At 49.7% G+C, this 12603-nt stretch overlaps 1 long non-coding RNA gene and 1 pseudogene across 1 annotated transcript in view; one reads left to right on the top strand and one right to left on the bottom strand.

Moving 5' to 3' along the window:
* Window positions 1-12603, bottom strand: part of LOC105470244 (uncharacterized) — a 138902-nt gene that overhangs the window by 104133 nt on the left and 22166 nt on the right. The window lies entirely within an intron of this gene.
* Window positions 5662-7003, top strand: LOC105470420 (RNA-binding protein 33-like; annotated as a pseudogene).

Below are 12603 nucleotides of genomic sequence, written 5' to 3'. Positions count from 1 at the left end.
CCTCCTTCCCTTTCACTTAGCTTGGAATGATGGCTCCTGAATTTCTTGCCTCCACCAAAACTGGATGGATGGCTTTTCTCCCTCTGCTGAAGGAAAGACAGCTATGAAAGCCTACAGATAAAGGAATTAAGTAGATCAAGATTAAACAGGCAGTTCATGGTAGAGATGACATCCAAACCCAGCTCACAGAGGCCAGTCAGGTGACTTGTTTGAGGTCACATATCTAGTTGATGGCAATGCTGGGATCAGAACCCACCTCCAACTTCAAGACTTTTTCCCACTAAACCTTCCTCAACCATAACTAGAACACCCTTTCCCATACCTGATGGAATGACACTTCATTACGGATTCAAAAATACCTTTGAAGATATTCACCTTGAAAGCTGAAGGTCAAGGTCTGCTTTGGGGAGAAGGGTAAATGGAGCTACCTGGGAATGCTACTGATCAGGCCTGGGTCTTTTGTCTCACAGTCACATTAGCCTTCCCACCTAATTCCATTTTTAGGGTTTAAGCTTTTTAATTCTTTTCCAACCCAATCCCTGTCTGGCCATGTGTTATTACTATCTTGCTATTTCAAGTTTCTCTCCAGCTGGGTAAATCTTCATTCTGTGTCCTAGCCCTGGGTTTTCTCTTTGATTTCCTCTCATCTGCCCAGGAGGCCAGCTTACCCTCCCACCCCTCTATTCACATCTCACTCAACTCTTCCCACTTCTATACTTTTCACCACTTTCATACTTTCTACTTCCTCCCTTCCTTTCACTGCTCTTGGAATGATGACTTCTGACTTTTTTGCCTTCACCAAAACTGGATGACTTTTCTCCCTCTGCTGAGGGAGATGGGGGACTGGGGGGAAGCCGTGAAAGCCCAAAAATGCCATCTTTCATCTTATTTTCTATTTCTAGCACATATTCTATTTATAATTCTACCTCCCTCATAGCAGATTGACACAGCACTCTGCTTAGTTCCCAGAATAAATGCAATTCAAGAATGAGAGACAAGTCCAGGCTCCCAGGATTCTTCTGCAGTCAGGCATTTGTTAGGGTTTTTTTCTGCTAGCATTTGAGGAGTGTCTCTGCTGGTAGCTGTGCTTCTCTGAACCCATCTTTCACTGTCCTGAAAATGCCTTCCATACAGGATTCTCTTCATGGCAGACTTCCTTTCCTGATCATGTCTGGACCAAGCTTATATCAAAGGCAGCTTTTATTCCCCACACATACGTTGACTGTACCATGAAAGATATTTAAATATTTGTTGGTTAAACAAATGAATACTGGCATATTAAATGACAAGTCATAACCTGAGTTTGTGGGAAGCCAATTTGGAATTATAGTTAATCCACAAAGTAAACAATACATGTAAAAATTTACATTTTCAAATTAAAAACCAATTTTATACGACACTCAATATCTCTGATGTCCCCATAACCAAATCATTATAAAACCTGAAGGAAAGAGCAACATTTGCAGAGTAACTTCCACCTTAGGAACTGTGCTTTGCTCACATAATTTTATTTATTCTACAACTTGTGAAATAGGTATTATTATCCCCACTTCGTAGGTAACAAAACTGAGACCCATGCAAGTTGAGTAGCTTAGCTTAGGTAACAGAAGAAGTAAGTGGCAAAAAATGAATTAGACCCAAGTTTATCTGACTTCAAAGCTCACTTTAAAAACCAAAAGAGGACGTGGGATCTTTGAACACAGCACCTGATGTAGCACATGCTGATGACTTCGGTGCAGACTGTGTTCCCCTTGATTATTTCTTTCCTGCTTAGCACATAGTAGATGCTCAAACAAATAGTTGTTGAATTAAATTATTGAATGTACCATTTAGACTCAAAGTTCCTTAATCTGGTAGTATGCTAACATTCAGGGCTTGATATAGACACTTTAGAAGAAACCCAGCATCAAGCTTTGGAAGGTTATCCTGTGGGGATGCATAGGCCAATGTTCTCTGTCTTGTCTTCATCAGGGAAAACGGACATGGGATGATGACTTGAGTAGGCAAGATGTAGGTAAGAGCTAAGGGAAACATGGTCAAACACTGGATCAAGCCACTGAGGAAGACAAAATATTTTGTCTGCAGATGCCCGTCACTCTCGGATAAGCCAGGCTTGAGAGGCTGCAGAGGCACCAGGAGCTGCTCTTCCGCATTTGTGGCAACAGTAAGAAGAGTCTCCTAGCAGAAACTGACCTTGTTCTATAGCATCCTTTCCATGGTAATGTGGAGTTGTTAGTTCCCTTCATTGTTCTCTGATGCTTAGCTTTAATTGTATCTTTGCTTTTATGTAGAGAATGGATTCATGTTCCCAAGAGGATAGCTGGGAAAACCCACTGCCAGCCTCGAATACAAATAGGAACCTGCAGAAACTGCTGCTTCATGGGTGGACACAGGGAAGAGGAGATGAAAGAGGACAACAACCTCTAAAGGTCTGAGGTTCAGGCATGGAGGGATCACAGTTCCTCTTGCCCTCTTCCAAGGAGTGCAAACAGGAGCAATTTTACTCAAAGGAAAATGATAAAATTGCCTTCTAGGGGATGTTATGTGGTGCTGGAAAGCTACCATCCCCCCAGAAAGCTGTTCCTCACCCATACAGGAGCTCCCGTGGCTGAGGGACAGCTAATACCACTGTTGACATAATTATCTATTACCTTCCTCAATTTTTTAGGCATATTTCTCCATACTTTAGATCATATTGTATAAACATTTTGCAATCTGCCTTTTCCAGTTAACATTGTAGCTTGTAAGCATTTGAGGGGAGGATATTATAAAATCCAGCCATTTTACAGTTGAGGGGACATCAGGCAGAAATAGCAGCAACGACAGGCACTCCTGGGCTGGCTCCCAGGAGGTCAAATGGTCCTATCCCACCCATGGTATGGTGCGCCCATTTATACAACCTCATGAAGCAGTTGGTAGTGGTTGGCTCCTGGAGGTAGGATCAAGGGAGCTGTTGTCTTTTTAAAAAATCTCTCAACTTCTTATATTTTTCAAAATTTCATAATCAACCAGTATCACTTTTATAGTCAGAAAAAAATATTTTAAAGATGTTTCCTTCCTGCTGCCAAGAAAGCAGCAAGGCATTAGAACCTGAATCAAGGCAGAAGAGCAAGCTACGCAGGCTTACCTCACCATGCTTGAGGCTCCCCAGCTGTGGAATGGGGACAGTCACCTTGGACCTCCCAGAGTAGAGACTGTAACACTATCTGTCACATAGGGAGAAGGTGACAACTCTAGGACAAGGTGAAGAGATGAGCAGCCCATATCTGGGAGGTGGCCAAGCTTTGTGGCCCACAGCTGCCCACCCCTCCAAAGCCCCCCAAAGCCTCTCAGAGGAAGAACAGGAATTTGTCTTATTTATGATTATAACCTCCCAACTCAGCCATCATTCAGAACAGATTGGAACCTTGGTATCTTTAGACCCTGAGAAAGGAGTTAAGCTACATTCTTTTCCCATTGCTTGTGAACAGGGCCAACTCATTCATTAGGCACAGGAGACACAGTAGTAGACCAAGACACTGTTAGGGGTACACAAAATGTTTTAACATATTATATTCATGTATTTGTGATTAATCCAAAACAGTCATAAAATAGGATTTTTCATTCTCTTAATGGAGGAAAAGGTCCAAGAAGGCAAAAGTGCTTCCTGCCCACAGAAATCACATGACCCTGGTCACTTGGTCTATATTTCAGCTTCATTTTTTCCAAGCCTTTCCATGAAATTATCAAGGTGGATTATGAACCAAAATGTCTACTATTCCTCTCTAATCATCTTCTTCATCACTCTGGTAAAGAGGAAACAGACTCTGGGTGTAGATTTTTGGCATGAAAATTACCAGAGCCCTGAGGTTAAACGGAGACCCTCACAGCAGAATTAGGCAGATGGAGACATATTTGGCAGAGAGCAGAAGAAAGAGCTTTTAAAAAAATTATTATTATACTTTAAATTCTGGGGTACGTGTGCAGAATGTGCAGGTTTGTCACGTAGGTATACATGTGCCATGGTGGTTTGCTGTACCCGTCGACCCGTCATCTACATTAGGTATTTCTCCTAATGCTATCCCTCCCCTAGCCCCCCACCCCCCAACAGGCCCCAGTGTGTGATGTTCCCCTCCCTGTGTCCATTCTCATTGTTCAACTCCCACTTATGATTGGTTTTCTGGTCTTGTGTTAGTTTGCTGAAAATGATGCTTTCCAGCGTCATCCACGTCCCTGCAAAGGACATGAACTCATCCTTTTTTAAGGCTGCATAGTATTCCATGATGTATATGTGTCACATTTTCTTTACCAGTCTCTCATTGATGGGCATTTGGGTTGGTTCCAAGTCTTTGCTATTGTGAACAGTGCCGCAATAAACATACATGTGCATGTGTCTTTATAGTAGAATGATTTATAATTCTTTGGGTATATACCCAGTAATGGGATTGCTGGGTCAAATGGTATTTCTAGTTCCAGGTCCTTGAGGAATTGCCACCCTGTCTTCCACAATGATTGAACTAATTTGCATGCCCACCAACAGTGTAAAAGCATTCCTATTTCTCCACATCCTCTCCAGCATCTGTTGTTTCCTTTTTAATGACTGCCATGCTAACTAGTGTGAGATGGTATCTCACTGTGGTTTTGATTTGCATTTCTTTAATGACCAGTGATGATGAGCTTTTTTTCATGTTCTTTGGCTGCATAAATGTCTTCTTTTGAGAAGTGTCTGTTCATATCCTTTGCCCACTTTTTGATGGGGTTGTTTTTTTCTTGTAAATTTGTTTAAGTTTTTTGTAGATTCTGGATATTAGCCCTTTGTCAGATGGACAGATTGCAAAAATAGAAAAAGCTTTTTAAATTGCTCCCACAAAAACCATTACAATACTGATGCATAAGACGCACTAACTCCATGAAATGATCTGGCATTGCCCCCTTTTCCTAGGAAAACTTGTCCCTCATTCCTTAGGATAATATTTCTGTGAAATGCGAAAATCCCTTTCATAACTCTGGTCCTTTTACATTCTCATGAGCCGGGCGCCCAGAAGCCAGTCAGCCCGCCACCCACTAGGCCGGATGCCAAAGCGCACGGGGCGCGCCCGCGGGGCTGGGGACTGCCGGGGACAGCTGAGCGCCGGGCCCGTCCCCGCCGATGCGCCCAGCCGCAGGCGCCAGAGGTCCCAGGCTGCGCTAGGCCCGGGGCTGAGTCGTCCCCCGCGCCTGGCTTGCCTGGCCGGGGGCCCGCCGCCTGCCTCTGCCCAGAGCGCGACCACCCCGCGGTGCACACTCAGTCCGGCGGCGCCGCATAGCCGAGGGAGCCCGGCTGCCCCGAGCCAGGCGCCAGGCATCAAGGTCACCGGCCAGACAGGGCGCACGCACCTCCACCGAGGCCAAGGTTTCCCCCGCCCCTCCCGCCCCAGCCGACGCTTGCGCTTTCGCGCAGCTAGACAGTGACAGGCCCATGGAGGCCCGCGACGCCGGCGCCCAGAGCCCCTCATCAGACAACGAGTCCGAGCCCAGCCCCGGGAAGGAGAAAGCGGACCTCCGCGACGCGCCCCACCCCAGGCGTCGCCCCCGCGCCCCGCGCCCCCCACACCCCCAGGGCCGCGGAGGCCGGGAGTTCAACTCGCAGGAGGAGAAGGAGGTCATCGACGGCTTCGCCATAGCCAGCTTCAGCACCCTGGAGGCCCTGAGAAGGATATGGCCCTGAAGCCACAGGAGCGGAAGGAGAAGTGGGAACGTCGCCTCATCAAGAACCCCGGGAGTCGGAAACCTGCCCCTGCGGAGCCAAGTGAGAATAGGCGGCCCCTGGAGGCAGGCAGCCCCGGGCAGGACCTCGAGCCCACCTGGCATGGGGCGAGGAAGGTCCCGCTGCAGCCCTCCAAGCAGGTGTGCTTTCCAGAAGGGGGACCGCTCTCAGCCAGCCACTGGGACCAGAAGGGCCCGGCTCAGCACCAGCAACAGCTCCAGCCCATCCAGCCCCAGGGGTCCCTCCCAGCCCCGGCAGCACTTCCGGACCCGGGGCAGCCCTGCCAGCCCTCCCGGCGGCCACTCCTGGGTCAGCGCTGCTGGCCCCAGCGGTCACTTCTGGGCCTGAAACAACCCTGCCAGCCCCGGCGATCAGTTCTGGGCCCCGGTCAGCCCTGCCGGCCCCAGCGGCTCCTTCCAGGCCCAGATCAGCTCTGCCAGCCCCAACAGTCATGCCTGGCTCAGCTCTGCTGGCCGCACTGGGCACTCCCAGGTCCTTTCTGGACCCCTGCCTCTACTGCCAGCGCCTGCGGTTCCTCCTGGCCCCAAGGCACCGCTGCAGGCGCCTGCGGTCCCTGCTGACCCTGTGGCACCGCTGCCGGCCCCTGCGGCCTTGGGCCAACCCGTGTCACTGTGCCCAGCCTGGTAGGGCATCCTCAGGACAGCGCAGCCGGCCCCTGTGGTCAGTGCTACCCCAGTACCAGGGGTACCAGTCCCCACGGCCACTCCTCACCCTCCGACCATGCCGACGGCCCGCCAGCTTCCTCCCAGGACAGTGCTGCTGCCCCCAGTGGGCGTTCCTAGCCCCATGTCAGTACGGCCAGCCCAGAGGGTCCCTGCTGGGCCAGCCCAGCCGCCCCTGGCGGTCGCTGCTGCACCTCAGGTAGCCCCAGTGGTTACTGGAAGCCCCAGAGCTGCAGGGCCCACTCACGCCTTCACTCCTGGGCCCGGGACGTCCAAGGCAGCAGAAGCCGCCGCTCATGGTCCTGGAGCAGCCCTGCCAGCCCCTGCCGCCCTTCCTAGGCCCCAACAAGCCCTGTAAACCCCAGCCGTTGCTCCCCATTCCTGATCGCCCTTCGCTCCTGGGGCACCCAGGCGCACCCTGCTGGCCTCTTCTGGGGCCCCTGTGCCAGCCGCTGCAGTCCCTGTTGGATCTGGTGTCAGCCCCGTCAGCCCTGGCTCTCACTCCTGGCCCTGGGCCATCCCTGCTGGCCCCTGAACCTGATCCTGTGCCCCTGGGGTGGCCCCTCAGGCCCCATCTTTGAGCCCTGGAGTGTGATGCCTGCGGACCTCTCCCCGGATGCGTTTTCCAGGCCACCCCAGTGTGAGCTGCACCTTGGCAGGGCCCCGAGGGCCAAGGCTGCCTTACCTTTCAGGCCAGAGATGCTTTGCCGGACTAGCTCGAGGCCTTCTCCAGACAGGGCTGGGCTGTTTGCTGTTGGAAATTGAGGCTCAGCCTGAGGCGGGAGCCCCTGCAGTGCAGTGATCAGGCAGAGGCCCTCCACACCAGAAGGAGAGATGAACCTGGCATCTTCCTGCCACCCCACCTTGTCCCCTCCCACTGGTGTCACAGTGCCCCCACCCACGTGTGCTGCCTGTGGTGTGCATACCCTGGGAGGGGAACACAGCCCCTGAGGGCCAGGAGCTTGCTGGGTGCCCCCAGCGTCTTTCTGTGCCTCTAAATTGCCAATATTGTCCTTGCATCTCTGAGTCCCCATGCACGATTGTCCCAGCTGTGCCACCTTTGTGGAGCGTGTGAGCATGGTGTGTGCACGCTGTGCATGCATGTGTGCGTGCAGGAGTGGGTGTGAGAGTGAGTGGTGTGCTAGGCGTGAAGGATCTGTGGGGGTGGTTGCTGCAGGCCTTGCTCTTCATGGGCCCCACCCCTTTGGCCAAGATGCAATTCCTGCCCTCAGGCAGAATCGCCCAGTGGCGAGTGGTGAAGGTGTGGGTTTCAGTCCAGCCCCTCCCCCTGGCAATCAAGTGGTTCTGGTGTCCACCTCCAGGGCCCCCAAGCTACAGGAGGAACACAGGCCCATCTGGTGGGTCAGGAGCTGCAGGGGGCCCGGAGGCTCCCATATTACTCTCAGGACTCTGCCTCCACCACCCCCGTGGGCACACACTGAAGGGCTGCCCACAGGGTCTGCAGGCGAGGGGGAGCCTGCAGGATGGGCAGCCCCTTCTCCTGGCTTCCCCACAGTCCCCTGCAGCGTCCTGTCTGTCTGTTGACCCACATGCAGTCAGGCAGACCTCACACTACAAGGCTGTCCCTGGGCCCATCCCCGCTCCTTCCACGGCCCCCATCTGTGGTCAGAGGTTGCCACCCCCTCAGGCCCTGGTCTGGAGGGAGCCCCACTCGAGTCTTCTGGAGTCCAAGGCATGCCACTGGCCCAAAAGAGAGGGGGTGTTTTGTGGGGGTGCTCTGACTTTCTCCAGACCTCAGGGAAACTGGGCGGGCTGTAGCCAGCGGCCTTCCAGAGAGCAGCTTTGGCCACCTGAACCCCTGCGCTGTGACAGGAGGCCCTGGCCATGCAGGCCTGGTCTTGCCCAGCTGGGCTGCCACAGGTGTCAGGAAGTGGGCGTCCCTGGCTTCTTCCAGGCCAGGCAGCTGCTGACCTCCAGCCCCAGCACTTGCTCATGAGGACCCCACTCCCTCAGCCCCTCCCGGGTCCTGACCAGGCTCTGGTGCAGCATCTGCTCTGGACCCTGGGCCCCTTCCCCTCACTCCCTGCCCACCCAGGCCCCTTCCTCTGGTGCTCACATGGGGCCTCCATCCCAGAAGCGCAGGGCTTATTTTTCTGATTAAAGAAAATAAAAAGTGCTGTGGCACTATTTTTTATAACAAAAAAATTAGAGTTATAAATAAATAAGTACAATTTGCAAACCATTTGATTACATCCCTGTACTTTACCAGGATTCCCTAAGGAGGCACTTACACCATTTTTACATCATTAAATATTTAAATAAAAACTCATTGAAGGGAATCGTGGGACAGAAAGGCATTTATGAAGCACATGTTTGGGCACGATGCAGCAGCAGGCTTTAGACGTAGGGAGCACACAGAATATTTGCTCCCTGCAGACCAGGCATAGCATAATGCAGCCAAGGGGCTTTGAAGGGAGGGAATACAGGTTGCAAGGAAGAAAGCCAGTAGAGAAATCCCCAGTTTTACTTAGAGTCCCTTATCCAGCATTTTATTATAATTTTCACTGGTAAACATTGATTAAGCACAACACTATGTGAAGAGAGTGGGAATGTTGTATTAAATAGCCTGACCCACAGGAGTTTGCAACATGGTTAGAAACCATGAAAATACTAGATGTAAGTGGATCACAGCAATATCAAGGTGTATATGCCGAATGACAGAGGAGTGGTCCCAACCGTAAGTTTTGTATGAGAGCCAAGAGAAGAGAAAATCCTCAAGTGACTGAGCATCATTGAGGATCCAGCAGGAAGCAGATGGCATACTCGAGAGAGTTTAACTAAGGAAATATTTACTGAAGAATGGGCAGAGTTGAGCGAATCAATCACAGTGGTGAACTTAGGGACTAGCAATTGTGGAAGCCGTAACCACCCCTAGACCTGAAAGGGCAAGGCAGGAAATGATGTTATTGGAGCCAATGAGAATTGGTTCCATGGAAGATGGGGTGCTAGACAGTAGCTGAGGCTATGGAGGCAAGGCAAGAAGCTCAGTTTGGGAGCTGGGAAATAAGTACCCAATGTCTGATCACCTGCTGATACCTCCAATAGGCCAAATCCAACCAGCTACTAGAGAGCAAGGAAGCCCAGGAGATACTATTCTGGTGCAGACACCAGGTTAGAGAAGACTACAGAGTGGACCTAGTGGGACAAATGGAGGCTAGCCCAGCACACAGGCCGGAGGGCTTGCTATCCAGCAAGGCCTTAAGAGAAAGGGAAGATATATTGGCATAGAAAAGGAAGGGGAAGATCAACTTAAGCAGAAGTAGACATGGGAAATAATTTTTTTCCAGTGAGGAGGCAATTTTCTTAAGAACATTCAGGAAACTTAGAGGAATTGACATAGGTCAGAGTTTCTTTATCCCAGCACAAGTGACATTTGGGGTAGGATAATTATTTGTTTGGGGGACTCTCCTCTCCTTTGTATGATGTTTAGCAGCAGCCCTGGCCCCTACCCTCTACATGCTAACAACAGCCCACTCCCAGTTGTGATAACCAAAAATGTCATCACACATTGCCAAATATATCCTAGAGATGCAAAACCACCCCCAAGCTGAGAACCACTGGGAGAGGAAATGGAGGAGATCATGATCAGAAAACCATTGAAACACAGGGTGAATGTAAGACGCTAAGGGCTTAGATCAACATGGAGCAGTGAGACTGGCAAGAAATGGACAAAGGCACAGGACCTGTAGGTGAGAAGCTTATGGGCTGTGTGAGGAGAGGCAGAGGGGAGTGGCTAAGCGTGATTCTTAGGTTTGTAGTGGGATAAGAGGGAGGAGGATGTCTCCATTGACAGCACTATGAATGTTTGAGGCTGGCCTTGGGGAAGATGATGTGCCCTTTGTGAACTTGTTTGAATGAGGTCCAGGACATTTGGACAAGGGATTGAGTTGAGCAGGGAGGTTGAGAATGTAGGTGTAGATTGGAGTCATCTGGGCAGAGAACTAGCTGGCAAACTTGTATCCATAGGAGGACAGGAGTTCTCATGAAGGGAAGATAGAAAACCAAGTACTAAAGTGTTGTTGTTGTTTTTGGTGATGATGAGGAGCAAGGCAGTGTTGTGGATATTTAGAAGATGAATAATGTGGGATAGAAATAGGCTCTGGAGGCAGGAAAACCAGGCAGTTTTCTGAGGTATAAGAGTGGGCTGAAGTCCAGCTCCTAAACTACTAGTCAGGCCATATGCCCAAGGGGCTATGTCTGCCCCTTCTAATGTATGCAAATGTGCCATTGAGGCTAGGGCAGTCCTAAGGAGAATCAGGGCAGCCACAGAAGACACAGGTGTCAAGAAGGGAGGAACCTTGTCCACACAGCTCACTCCACCTCCCAGTGGTAAAAATTCTCCTTTTTTCCCCCCAATCACTCAAGTCCTTAAAGAAGTAGACTGGTTAGGTAGACATTTTCATTTATGTGGAATTTTGTGGTTTGTTTCTCATACCTGAGGGGTTATAGGAGGTGTTGCTCTCCTAGGTTCTGGAAAAAGACTACACACAGAGCTAGCAGGAAGAGGAGGGGATCCAGAACCACAATGAGTACCTGTACTTGTCATCTCAATGGTTCCAACTCTGAAGAGAGATGACAGACCTTCTCATCATTTTCTCTCACAAAGAGATATATTGTGGTAGGCAGGATTCTAAGATAGCATCCAACATTTCCACCCCCTGGTATATGTGCCCTGCATAATCCCATCATCCCTGTAAGTGTGGGTGAGACTAGTGAATATGAGGAGATATTATTCCCGTGATTAATATTATGTGGCGAAAGAGAACTTTCAGATGTAATTAAGGTCCCTGATCAGTTGACTGTGAGTTAGTCAAAAGGGAGATTATCCTGGGTGGATCTGATCTAATCAGGTGAGCATTAAAAAACGGACAAAAGAAACAACAACAGATGCCTCTGCTGGCCTGGAAGAAAGCAAACATCAGTGTTGTAAACTGCCATTCCAGGACCATGGCATTATGACCTGAGAGTGGCTTCTAGGAGCTGAGAGCAATCCCTGGCCAAAAGCCAGCAAGGAAACAGGGACTTCAGTCCTACATCCCCAAGGAACTGAATTTTGTCAACAACCAATGAATATGGAAGAGGACCCTAAGGCTCATGTGAGAGCACAGCCCTAGCCAACACCTGGATTTTAGCTGGGCAAGACCCTTAGCGGAGGACCAAGCTAATCTACCCAGACTCCTGCCCTGTGGAAACAGATCATAAATCTGTGTTGTTTTAAGCTGCTAAGTATGTGGTAATTTGCAATGCAGCAAAAGAAAACAAATGTATATGTGAAAGAAGTTTATGTACACAGGGTAGATTAGCTCCATGGGGAGTCTAACAACCACACCCCTCAGCTAAATCCCAGAATTGTGCTGAACCTGAACCAAGGTACCGAGTATGGTGTACCCATCATGACTGCTCAGCCCCAGCCTCACCATGATCCAAGCAGCAGGTGGGACAGGATCACTCTCATTTCCTCCTATGAAATGGCACACTTAAGATCTGAGGAAAGTGAGCCACACAGGATAGGGAGAACTGACTTTCTGAGCTCATAGCTAGTACGAGACAGTTGATATTTGTTATAAGGTTGAGATGGTAGAGAAGGCAGTCAGGATCCCACTCTCTGGTGCCAGACCTGTGGTTACTTGGCCACATAGAACTTTAGTCTCTAAGATACTGAACATGCAAAGCCGAAGGACACTGAAGTATCATTTTTCAGAAGGGCCTCTTAGAAGAAGGAAGGAAGGGGAAGCAAGGTGGAAGGAGAGGAAAAAAAAAAGGAGAATTTAATTCAGTAAACAAATATTTATGGTGCCCATTATGTGCACAGTTCTGTTCTAGGCTCCCGAAATACAACAGTAATTTAAAAAAACAGAATCCCATGCAAAAAATATATAGAGAAATCAATCCCAGTGGAAAAATATAGAGAAATCAATAAAACAAAAATTTAAAAATACATAGTATGTACTGATTGTAAAGCAAGAGAGAAGTTAGAAGGGATATTGGTGTTCAACTTAAAAGAGTCAGATAAGACTCCCTTAGAGGGTCACATTTGGATACAAAACTGAAGGTGCTAAGGAGTGAACCATGTGGATACCTGAGGAAATCATGTTCCAGGCAGACAAAATGCAAGTGCACAAGTCTTGAGGCAGGAGAGGGTCTGGCCTTTCTGAGGGATAATAAGATGGCCAG

This window comes from Macaca nemestrina, chromosome 2 (assembly GCF_043159975.1).
Source record: "Macaca nemestrina isolate mMacNem1 chromosome 2, mMacNem.hap1, whole genome shotgun sequence".
NCBI classification, from domain to species: domain Eukaryota; kingdom Metazoa; phylum Chordata; class Mammalia; order Primates; family Cercopithecidae; genus Macaca; species Macaca nemestrina.
Note: the sequence above shows the minus strand (reverse complement) of the source record. Positions and strands in the feature narration are given on the sequence as shown.